The sequence below is a fragment of the Chondrus crispus genome, genomic scaffold (genome assembly GCF_000350225.1).
Source record: "Chondrus crispus Stackhouse genomic scaffold, scaffold_178, whole genome shotgun sequence".
NCBI lineage: Eukaryota > Rhodophyta > Florideophyceae > Gigartinales > Gigartinaceae > Chondrus > Chondrus crispus.
In genome coordinates, this window is record NW_005179047.1 from 189,827 (window position 1) to 203,210 (window position 13,384).

The window sequence follows — 13,384 nt, forward strand, 5'->3', positions numbered from 1 at the left end:
TGGTAACACCCAACACAAATGAAAATATGATGTCGTACATCTTTTCACCCCAACGGAATTGTGAGCTAAGAACATTTCATAAACCACACAAGCGACCGAAGTAGTTTCAACGATAATTCTATCCGATGCATGTTCTCGATTGCCAGCCTCTTCTTCTAAAGTCAAATATCGTCCTGGCCTTTTTTCGTAGGGACAATACCACGAACAGAATCTGCCACACCCTGATATCCTTTGTCAAAAAGACAAGCCCAGCTCTTAGGATATTTGTCAGAAAGAGCACCAGCGTCCAAAATGTCATTCTCCACTTCACTTTTCTTCAGCATCAACAGATGTTCATCTTTTATACTGTAAACATTATCGATGTCGGCTGTTGCATCTGCAAAATGCACACTGCAGACGATTGCCAATCCAATTCGTAGAACTGAAACCTCCGTCTTATACCCGTAAAGCTTATGTTTTCCTGAGAAGTATTTCTTGGATTCTTGATGATTTCCCGTAGGCCTGTTAGTGTGTTGAAAAGTGACGTCCGTCGCATATCGGGCGTAGGGGTACTTTTTGAACGCCCGATTGCTTTTGAGGATGCGCTCCATGGGACACGCTGCCCCGGCATCAAGCACCAATGTTTCATAACTCACGTCCGCTGCCATTCGAATGAACTTCTCAACAAGATCCCTCAACGACGGGCCCTTAATCTTAAACATGCGACCGAGAAAGTCCCACTGCCCCCCATGCTTCATGCAACTTAGTACGATGAAGAGCATGTCTCTTGCCCCATGTTTGGTCTTTCTCCCTCGTCCCGTGTTCCAATTGTTGAGCATCACCTCCCTGAATTTCATCCAAACTTCTTGGAACTCATCGGGGGCGAAGTTGCACATTTTCAAGATGGCAGGGGACCCGCCAGACTGATAAAAGGAATCATAGGTGGGCGTCGAGGAGTCTGTTTCCTCATCAGTGTCGCTTTTGAGGTCCTCCATGGGGTATGCGTCGAGGTCGTTTGTGCGGTTGACAGCTGCTTCGGCAAGCAGCTGTAGCGCATTTTGCGCTTCTCTGGGACTGATGGACATTGGAGCGCATGCAACGTGAAGGATAGGAGGTTTGCGGTGGGGGCGGTCTGGTTCTTACTGCAATATGTTGCTATATTCTGAAGGACTTTGGCGGGAGTCAATACATTGGCGCACTTTCTGATATGATGAGTATTTCCGGAAATACTGTATGATCGCCAAAAGATGGAATCTCTTGAAAAGAGATTGACATATTTGTGAAAAAAAAATTTTTTACGAATGACCAAGTCTTTGGTGATACATTCAGTCCTCTTGCAGGGCACTTACCCTTTTTGTGCTCCGCTGAGTTTTACGCATGAAAGTCGGTAACTATTTGAAAGGTCTAGTGTATAGTGACAAGTTGTTACAATGCTAGTACCCTTCCCGGAGGGCTCAATTTGGGACGCATTTCATTGTGTTATGTGCCCACTGTCAGTACCTGGATGATCGATATGAGGGCATATCCGCTAGGTCAAGTCACTCCAACAATCTGATCAAGGAAAAACCCTCATGGTTTTTATATGCTTGCATTTTATTGGGTATCGTAAGTTGCGAATTTAGAACGCAACAGTATTTTTCACTGCATATACATAGTTGAAGTCGGGAGTAAAATTGCGAGTGCGAAGACGGGAACAACCGTCTACAAACGAAACTGAGTGTGTCGATTACAAGCCTGACTGTACAGAACTCCAGCTGCCTGACTCTTTCAGCTTTAACGCCCTTTGTCTGCCTCAGAAAAGACTGAGCTGACACAAAGGGAACTTGTAGGAGATTATTTGACAAGATTTGGAAAACTCACAAAAAAAGAATTCGCGTTCTACATCACTTCGAAGTCAATAGACGCCATTCTCGAAACACACTTCAATCCGCTGCAGCACTTGTGAACACTCTTACCTCCCGTGTGCATTGCTGCGGAACAATTAGTAAACTCTACCGCTCAAGTTTCGCTCGCCATAAAGAACTGCCTCCGTTTAGTCGGGCCGCAGCGCCCTCCGAAGAAAGTGCTGCGTACCACTGGTGCGTGGTGCGAGGCCATTCCCCGGGCAACATATTCGCCGGATTCTTTGACCCGTTGGTCACGTGTCGCAGGAAGTCCCTCAACAAGGGTATTGAGCCGTCAAAATCGTCGTATTTGGCGTGATTTGGGGGGTTGGCTAAAGCATTCTAACTTGAACAAGCGTAGAGTGAGTCCTTTCGAAAGTGCGAAGCTACCGCGAACGTGGACAGGATTATCGCTGGGTACCTTAAATGGCAGATAGCGCAAGTCAGACGAGCAACGTTACTGTACCAAGTGTGGAAGAAATCAGTACAGGATTTGAAAAGCTGGTCGGGGGATTTGAAGAGCAACACGCATTTATTGACGCCATGAAACATGTGCACAGTGAAGGATACACCTCATCTTCCGCCGCTCGAGAATCTGTCGTTGAGTTATTCCCACCAGAGACTTTGCTGCATCATTCCTGCTTGAAGTCACCATTGCTGTACATGAATTTGCTCAGCATTCTCAACCGCAACGGTATCAGAGTTGCACGACGCCAGGGACTAGCCGTCTACCAGGAAGTTTCCAGTGCCATTTACGAACATGATGAAAATTTGAGGACTACTGCGAACCAGATTATGTCCGAGTGGCGCCATAGCCACTCAGGAGCTGCCTCTATTGCCACTGCCGCGCACGACGCCTCCCCCGGAGACCGTTAAACAATTTGTACTGAGAAACACACGTTAAATCGTGTTGCTGCTCTTGGTATACTCTACCACGAAGTGGCACGTCTCAACCAACAATTTCTGAAAGAAAAGAGAGGAGAGCCTTTCAAAGTTCAGACGTTAATGAGAATTGTGGAGAAGTACGAATGGTCTCGACATTCAGAGGAATAGTCATGAGAGATGCAATTTCGTATGATGAGCTTTACACGAAATTGTCAGCCTCTCTGGTCGTCTGGGAAAGAGAAGTCAGTCGCACAGGTCAGAATCCAGATGCTGACGACACCAGAGATAGAAAAATCGGCATCTCGTTTATCGGGTATGGCTCTCAGTACGCTTATCGTCGAAGCTCGACACTACGAGGGAGACCTTCGACATCTTACCGCTCGCCCTCAACACGTTTTCGATCCTCTAGTGGCAACCGGAGAGAGAATGTACGGTGTTTCAAGTGCAAAAAGCTTTGTCACGACCGTAATGAATGCAAAGAGAACGGAAATTCATCTCTAAAAGATTTCGTGAGAAGCCGAATCGAAGAGGTGGGAGGAGACCCGAATGAAGCAGCAGCACGCGTGCTATTTGAGATGGTGACGGATGAAGACCGCTTTGAGGAACAGCAAGTCCCAAGTCCGGACGACGCGACTACAGCGAGCAACACCTTTGAGGCCTTGGCAGTGAGCGAAGAGACAACTTCGGAAGAGCAATAAGACGGTATGCGTGAGGGTTTGACAAACCACGAAAGCCAGAATCCGGAAGGCGTGGTTTTTCTGCAAGCGGACAAACAGTAACTGGGCAGACTGTTTTTCCGATAACGCCGAAAGAGCTATTGATTCTATACACACCCTCCCCATCTCAACAGATTGTGTATATCTTGCCAACTAAAATACTCAGTCGAGTTTTGTAGGCGCTAAGTCAGTGAAGCCCCCCGAGAGTCAAGCCGTACCAGAAGTGTTCAAAGGTAGTGTTCTGGACACTGGCGCACAGCGATCAGTGATTGGAAAACACCAAGCAGACGAGTACTCCAAGCACTACCGGTTCCAGGCTCTACTCACTACTCGCAAAGCTCGCTTCAAGATTATTGACCAAACATGCCCTTCCCTCGGTGTCATGACAGTATTCTTTCCAACGCCTAGAGGTCTGCGAAAGATCGAAGCTCATGTTGTCAACGCGGTACTTCCCCTTCCAATAGGTCTTTGCATACTTGAAAAGTATGGATGGAATGTACTTACCGTTCAAAACCAACTGCAATCTGTAACGGAAAACTGGGTCATGGACCTTGTGGTACAAGATGGATATGTTTATGCTCCCTGGGATGAGACTTTTGAGACGCTCTTTTCAAGAGAGCAACAGACAAACTTGCACCTCCATTTTATGCATCCATCAACTGACAAGCTGTACAACCTCCTCAAAAAGGCACGTCCAGATTCTATGAGCAAGAGCACGAAAGAAATTTTGGCAGACATCTCATGCTCCTGCCATGCTTGTCAAATTTACTTAACCAAACCGATTACCTTCCAAGTACGGTTCCCAGATGACGTCGTGTTTAACAAGGAGATTCGGATCGACTTGTTCTTTCTAGACCAATCTCCAGCCTTGAGCATCGTGTATGTGGGTACAAACTTTGCAACAGCGCGATTTTTACATCATGAGGATACTGCAACTATTTGGAATACTTTCTTGTATTCATGGGTATGTATGTACGCTGGGTTCCCATCTGCTATGCTTACTGATCAAGGTTCGGTTTTCGTGTCCAATGAGTGAGAGGACAAATGCAAAAACGCATCGATTGTTCTGAGACACACTGGAACGGAGTGACATAATTCTCTAGAATTTGGAGAGACATATCACGCCTCGATCAGAAGAGTTTTCAATAAGGTCTCTGTCAGTTACCCGTCCGAACCTCGCGAGCTGAGATTGGTACTATCTGTGAAGGCACTGAACGACACCGCTGGTCCACAGGGGTTAGTGCCCTCTCTGTTAGTATTTGGAACGATTCCGAACATACCTGGGCAGAAATCGCCGGGTGAGGGACACAACACATGCATGAACATGATGCAGATAGCACGGGATGAGTATGAAACTATTCTCGCGCAGAATCGAGTACAACACGCTTTGAAGAAGAAAGTACCACCGTCTGCACATTTCAGATTTACGCCAGGTCAACCAGTGTATGTTTCTCGCGAGAAGCCGATTCGAAAATGGACAGGACCACATAAGTTGATATCGGCTGTTGCGAAGAAAATGGTTGACGTCGGTGACCGTACAGGACTTCGATCCTTCAATTTGGCGCAAGAGAAACCAGCGAAGTTACCGTCTATTTCGTCACTTATTTCGCCTTCCGCGCAGACACCCAAACCATTCGAGTTTGAGCATCAGAAGCCAAAGCAACAAGCAGCACCACATCATCCTATTCCTCCGATATCTGAGTTGCAGGGAAGAGCTGCTGTAAGCCGGCCCTTCTTCCCGGAAGTTATATCACCAAAAGATCCTACGACTGGCCAGTTTGGTGAAGCAAAAAGGAAGGAGCTTGAGGGTTTAATCAAAAGAGGAACCTTCAAGCTAGTCTTACGTGAAGAAATCGGCCCAAATCCAAACATTGTACCTTCTCGTTTTGTCCTTACTATCAAACGCAAAGAAAATGGGAACGAGATATTCAAGGCACGGTTCGTTCTTGGAGGTCATCGTGATTGAGACAAAAGAAGAATTGCGCACAACGCCAATACCCTTAAGCAGTCATCGATTCGTATCATGCTCGCATTAGCCTCTATCTTGGGATTTGATATGTGGGCAACAGATATCAATCAGGCATACTTACAGTCTGCCTCTGAATTGAAAAGGGAAATATTTGTAGGACCAGACGTATTAGAGCTCTCACCAGATCATCTTCTACGAGCAGTGAAACCTCTCTACGGCCTTACAGATGCAGGGGATTACTAGGGTGAAACGCTAACTGACCATCACAAAAAGCAGCTTGATATGAAACAGGCTGAGGGCGACTTCTCGCTCTTCTATAAGCGGTTAGCAAAAAGGCTCATTGATGTTTCTGGATCATATGTTGACGATATCATACGGGTCGGAGTGGATGAATTCAGAAGAGATTCAAGTGCCGTCATAAGTCGCGCATTTGACACCCAACCATCTGAAGATACTCCGTTCGTTTTTACTGGTCTTGAGATAACCAAAATGACGTGAGTCATTCCCTTGGCCAGAAGGGTTACATATCGGGCATAAAGCTCCTACGTCTAGATTCGTCATTTGATGAATATCGCTCTATGAGGGCCAAACTGGCATGGGGTGTCCATTCCAGAACGGATATAGATTGTGCAGTGTCAATGGCAGCACAAGCTACTGAAAAGACACTCGGACATGTAAAGCATGAAGCTCGTCAACAAGATTATCAAATATATTCAAAACACAATTTCAATCCGCATGAAATACCCTCAATTGGTCCTAACCTCGCTATACTTCACCGTACACTCAGATTCTTCGTTCAACAACAACAACGACAACTCAAGCCAATTGGGATATATTATTGTTTTGATGAATAAGCATCATCGTGGGTCTGTTATTCACTTTTCTTCTCACAAATCACGTCGAGTTACCAGATCCGGTATGGCTGCAGAAACTCTTGCATTTGTTGAGGGATTCGATAATGCATACATTTTACGACATGATTTGCAACGTATGCTCGGTCGAGAGATACCTTTGCTAACGCTTACTGATTCAAAGGCGCTGTTCGATGTCATCACAGGGTCCAAGTACACGACTGAGAAGAGATTAATGGTGGATTTTGCCGCTATTCGAGAGGCATACAATGAACGTACGATTTCCAATATCGGACTCATTCGTATCGAACACAACCCGGCTGATGGGTTGACAAAGATTAGCCAGAACGCGGCTTTGCAAATGTTGCTGTAAACCAACACACTACAACATCCAATCGAGCAATACGTCATCAATATTTGGCAACAACACTCGAAACACAGATTGATTTCGGACTTCCAAAGAGGGAAAAGATGGATATGAGGGCATATCCGCTAGGTCAAGTCACTCCAACAATCTGATCAAGGACAAAACCTCATGGTTTTTATATGCTTGCATTTTATTGGGTATCGTAAGTTGCGAATTTAGAACGCAACAGTATTTTTCACTGCATATACATAGTTGAAGTCGGGAGTAAAATTGCGAGTGCGAAGACGGGAACAACCGTCTACAATCGAAACTGAGTGTGTCGATTACAAGCCTGACTGAACAGAACTGCAGCTGCCTAAATATTTCAGCTCTAACGCCCTTTGTCTGTCTCAACAAGACTGAGCTGACACAAAGGGAACCTGGAGGAGATTATTTGACAAAATTTGGAAAATTCACAAAAAAAGAATTCGCGTTCTACATCACTGGACAGCGTAAAGCTGTGTTGTGCCTCAAGACTACCACCTGGAATGCTCCATAAACTCGCATGGGCTTCTGTCTCATGGGATGCACTGCATAGGAGCAGAGCGACAAAAACAGAAGGGAATCAAACTGTCCTCATTAGAAAAAAAGGCTTTATTTGGGACACTCTTTTTGACGTGAACCTAACTTTTTCCAACCGCCAGCTCCACAAGTGCCAATGATGCCTGCTCGGAACTGACAGAAACTGCCCCAGGCGACGTCTTGCGTCGCTTCGTCGCTCTCTTGCTCCCCTCTTTCGACACAACCCTGTAGTGCAATGTGCCTGGCAGGCCGCGAACACAGTCCGACGGTCAAACAAGAAGAAGAAAAACAGCAACAGAAACAACCACTGCCGATGGCACGCGCAACGGAGCGTTCGAGACTCCCTTTCCCCTTGTGTGGGCTTGCGGCCCACGGTAGCTCGACTCCGACGGGGGGGTTAAGGAAAGATACCCGGCCCGGGAGGATAATGGTGGTAGAGACTTGTGAAGACTTGAGTGCTCGACGAGTGCGGGTTGGGCTTGTCTACGAGAATTTAACCGCGGTTCGCTGGGTTGTAAGGCCAATGCTCAACGAGCGTCTTCAGCACCTTGAGTATAATTCAAGGTCTTCGACGGGGGCTTGTTCAGCACTACCCGACGGGATCGTAACCGTGTAGCAACGCTACTACCGACGTGTTGCCCGATGGCTAAAAACACCCTCACCAGCGCGATCGCCATCGCGGTAGGCGGTACCAACTCTGTCTTATACAGTAAGACCTTCGACGGAGGCGTCGTTACGACAGCCTTCCTATGGAACTTGAAACAGTAGCAGCGCTACACAACGTGTTGCCCGATGGCTAAAACACCTACACCGGATCGGTCGCAACCGACTCCAATGGAACCAACACAATTAAGGGAAAAATAGATGTAGAGATAGAAAAGGAAAAAAGGATAAGGAAAAGGAATGGGATCCCGAGCAATAGAGGATGTCGTTTGCAGCGTAGAAGGGAAGCGCGTCGCGTGAACGGAAGCGGTCTTCGACGAAGGCGAGATCTAACTCCGGCAACTCGGGTTCGATTGGGAAATATAGGGAAAAGGAATGGGACCCCCGAGCGCTGAAGGATGCCGTAGGCTTAGATAAAAGGGAGCGTCTTGGTAGAGACGGACTTCGACCAAGGCGACATTCAACTCCGCCAACTCGGGTTACCTTTACTGACTTGATGGCCAGTGGGCTAAGGTATATATCGCCCGGCCGGAGCCACTACAATAGCTCGCGGCGCTAGATCCTAGATCTAATCTAGTGTCAGCAAAATTAATGCTAACAAATTAACTAAATAAAATAAAATAATTAAAATCAAAACTGTGCAATTATTCACACGTGTGTCCCCCAACCAGGACTACTTGTCATATCCAATTATTTTCCTTTCTTTCCACCCCCCTGTAGAGCCCTATATTGCACTACATATCCCCCTTCTGAGCGCCCTTGCCCAGCGGCCTCCCTCCTTTGTTCAGCAACTTTCTCGCCTCCCTTTCGACCGAAGGTCGCCGCACGAGCAAGGGTAAGATGAACCAAACGCTTCCTTCAGGGAACTTCCTTCCGCATCACATCTGACGTTGTCACGTGCGCATCCCCGTCATGGATCGTTTTCCTGGAGCGGTGAGACATCTTTCCATTCTCTCAAATGCTCATTCAGCCTGCGTCAGTCTCCTGCGAACTCCAGACTTTCCAGAATTGACAGCCTCGCCACTGCCCAACTCGGGTCTTGCACCAACGCTTTCAATTCATGGATCAGTCCCGCATCTCTCAAAGGTCTAGTCAGGTTACCCTAAAAGTATTCCTCGATAATTACTTCATCCTCCGCTCAGAACGCATGTAATAAAAAGTACGTCTTTCCTTCTTCTCGCCGCGCGTGTATCCATTCCTTGTCAATCCTGAGATACCCTTCCATGCCCCTCCATTGTTCTCAGCACAGGCGCGTCCTGCTTACACAAATTCCACTACGAATCGTGAGGCGTGATTCCAGCGGTTTTTTTGTGCCTCATTTTCCTACTAAGTAGGGAATTCTTCCCGTCTCCATCGACCTCCTTTTCCCTACAAACAGGCCTTGATGTTTGTGAAGAGGGGAATTTAATTTTCCCTCACCTCGCGTCATCCTCCAGCGCACCGTCTCTTCGCCTACTCTCCTTTCCTCTTTGTCGTGCCGTTTTTTCATCTCAGCGAGTGACTCGATCCGTTGAGCTTGAGCTTGGCTGTCCTGTGTGCATCCGTGCTTCTGCACGGATCGAAGTGGGTGTGAAGCTCTTGGTCCTCAGGTCTTCGCGCCACTATCAATTTGTCCAAATGAGAGGTACTCTCAGTAATTGCACATGGTCTCTCAGACGTCATCGCCGACGTTCGTCGCGTTTTCGGATCCAAAGGATCAACTCTCATCATCATGCATCCCTTTCGTCCGTTGGAATCGTTCCTCTGGTACGTCAACACTCGGCCTGGAGAGTCCTGGCTCCACATCGTCCTGCATAAGGAACAGCATCTTCAATCACCACCTCGACCGCACTAAAAACCCAAAATACGCTTGCACACGTTGCCACGTGTGTCTACTTGGTCGCGAAAATTCGTCTTCCGATCGCGCATGTCAGCGGCGCTTCGCTGCGGAGTCAAAGACGGTTTCCGCCCTTCGGCCATCTGTCTACGCCGTATGGCCAGTTCATGTCTCGCGAAGGATCCCTTCATCATATTCCTCGGGTCCGGTACGTCGGTAGATTCCCCCATGGCTTCTCGTACTGCGGCATTTTTCTTGACCCCATGAGTCTTCGTCGGTGTTTTCCGCAAGCCGGAACTACTTCATGCGCTTTCCCAGTGCTTGAGCAGCATAGTACCGACCACCGCATCCTGCCTCCTTCGTCTCCAAATTCCTCGCCTTACCGTTCCAACCTTTTTCTTCCTCTTCCTCGCAGTGTACGCTTCCCGAAATCCTCCTCTTCCTGTGGCCCGGCATGCTCATTTCCGAGTTCCCCCTCTGATTACCATTATCGTCCCTTCGATCCCGGGGTCACACACCTCTGTCTTCCTTCTACATCCTCTTAATTGCAGTGCAAGTCTCCCCTTTTCCTCTTCTTCATGTAGCTTTCTTGGTGCGCCCCCGTCACTGCGGTCGCATCTCATCATCTGTCCATCTCTTCTTTTTTTCCAAATTCCTCCTCCTTACCGCAATTTCCTCCTCTTTCTCGCACATTCTCCTCCTCCCATCCTCCATGTACGCCTCCCTCTTCTCCTCTTCAATTTGTACAATTTCCATCCTCCTATCACGGCGTGCGTCTCCCATTTTCCTCCTCTTCTCCTTGTACACCCGTTGTGTATTTTTTTCTCTTTCCTTCCTCCACTGTAGTCAAGGGCGGGAATGCTTGGTTGACCTTCATGACGACCCTGTGTATTGATCTGTAGTGAGACCCGATTAATTGATCTCTTTCTGACGTGGTGTCGAGACTTTGACCTGTTCGGTCACACCCCTACGACGTTGAACCTCCTACCCCTGCTTCTTCATTGGGGCTTCGGCAACTCACGGCTCATCACGGGTGCACCGTCGCCGCTCACCTTCTCTCCTCTTTCGCCCCGCTTGTCCGAGCGAACAGGTGTTCAGTTGTCTTTCTCTCTTTTCCTTCCCTCCTCTTTTCTAGCAAGTTTTACGCCCCCTCGATCCTCCTCGACAGCTCCGATACATCACCACTCTGCTCGAGTTAGGCCATGTCTGGTCCGTCTCGGGGACGCCTTTATCGAAGGGCTCGCTCGATTCCTCGATAGGGGACTTGTCTTCTCATGTGTCGTTGGACCGGCGCTTGGTCGCTTACATCCTATCCCGTCCTCCTCGACTTCCGTCACTCTAGGTCTGCGCCTTACCCTTCAAAAAATATATCGTTGAGGGTTCTGGAGCGTGATCGAGGTTCAATTCCCTTCTTGGCGATGCGTCCGGTACGAATGACGAGGTACCTGCCTCGCTTTTTGGTGTCCTGCAGACTCCTTTCCTTTCCGTGGGATGGTCCCCTTGCACTGTCCCTGGGGGAAATAAAATATGGTCCACGTAATACTTGCGACGTTGTCCTTCTACCCTCGCCACGACGTCACTGTAGACGCCCGTTTCGACGTTCCATTTCATTGTCGTCGAGGTATTGTCCTCCTTGTGTAGATGGTTTGATGAATCGTGCGCGAGAGCTCCTCAGACTGCAATTCTATCAGCGTGCCGACGGCCTTCAATTCTCTTGCTGTCCGAATTTGCCGACGCATACATTATGTTGGGACCTAGATCCCCTTTTCTTAGGTTTCGCAATTTGATCACCTTGCGTAACAACGATCGGAAACGGTGCCGATCCTCGGCTTGGGGACGTCGTCGCGCGTCAAGCTCCACCGGGTTGAAGTATCTCGCACGAAATTGACACGTGGACAAGTGTCCTAATTTGTTCTGATCCCGTTGCCGAAATTCAGGCGAAATAGGCATTCTCTTCGTTATTTTTCTGGCGTGGGGCCCTATAGTTGAGGAAAATTTCAACCTCCTTTTCTTCCTTGCCTTAGTTCTGAGGGGATGGGTTTCTCCGCCCGGGCTCGATTCGAAGTGTCCTTTACCTCTCCCCGGCACGGACGCAAGTTGTCTCTCCTCATTCCTGCTCTCAGCGCACTGTAGTTCGCCCATGTCGGCTCTTACTCATCACCGACGGTGAACCACAAGACAATGCGGTGGACTGGCTGGACCTCTTCTGTCTGTCCCATATGGCTCTCGTCGAGGGGCGGGGTCGTTTCCCCGATGGTAAGGAAATGAGCTGGGTGCTCGATTTTCTCCCCAACTTCCCCTACGACTTCCACAAAAAAATCATGTCCCTGTCGAGTGCCAGGAGACACCTGCGTCGTCTGCGTCGCGTTGGCGTTCTCGCATAATATTATGACAGAACATCCCTTCCAATGCGTTCTGCCCTTCAGGGCTCCCAGCGGAACCGGGAGTGTCTCACCCTTCATCCGTCTTCCTCTCAATACGTGTCGTGGGACTGGGCTCGAAGAGTCCCTGAGTCTCTTACCCCCTGGGCTCGAAAGTTATCCCTTCTGCCAATCTGGCTCAATCCTCCATGCGCTCCGAAAAGAAAAAGTGTCGTCGTTGTTCCTGGGGGGAGGTTCTTGGACTTATCTAAACCCATACACTGAAGTTCCCTCAACTTGTGCCTCATAAAGGCTATGTTTGGAGGGCTCAACGCTCTTGATAGGGTCGGCCTTCCCCGGCCGCGACGATTATGCGGAGCTGAAATAATTCTCGATGAGGCCTCCTTGAGGATCGTAGGAAATCTCCCTGGGTACATTCCAATGCAGACGACGTCCTCATTAGCTGACATCGATTCGATGCACACGACAGTCGCGTTTCCTTCCCGCATAGTTCCCTCGTTCGAATTGCTGCGATACGTTCACAGCTCTCAACAGTATTTAGCAAGCTGTCGTCGGTTACGTTCCAACATTGCAAAATGCTGTCTCTCTCCCCTGAGATCGTCCCTTGGGTTTCAATCCATTTCGCACCGGTGATGAGATCTTGCTGGACTTCATCACTACCGTGCGCGTCCGGCTCTTCGCGCTCCACCTCGCCGCGTCATCGACATTCCCCTTCCTCGCTGATCACCCCTGTCTTCGCTTCCTTCGGAAGTGTCCTCCCGCTTTTGGCGATGCCACTGTATGTCATCCATGTCAAACCCCAATTCCAATTCTTCTCCCGGTCGTGGGCTCCGTTGTTCCTTTTCGTCATCATCCCCATTCGGTGTAGCATAACCCCCCCCCCTGGGGCTTTAGATTAGATTAGATCAAGAACTAGATCAGCTACTGTAGAGCGTCGAGCTCTACAGTACAACTGCGCGTGTCCACGTGTACACCACGGGGACAGGGGACACGCGCATACACGTGCACACGTGTACAGCGCGCGAACGAAGCGCGTACGCACCACGAGTAATACGTGTACTGTCAGCCTCGACATAGCTGACAGTATTACAGTGCAGGCCGACCTGCACTACAGTAGCCCACTACAGTACCACGGTACTGTAGTGTTATGATAGAGTGTTTTGTATATTAAATATGGAGCGGACCGACGGCGGCGGAAGGGGGCAAGCACGGGCTTGTCCTCAACCGACCGCCAAGGTCAGTCCACCCAGCTTATTCTAAACGTCGCCTTCGCTCTTCGCGCGCGTTTAGTCGGAGCCGAGCCGGAGTGGACG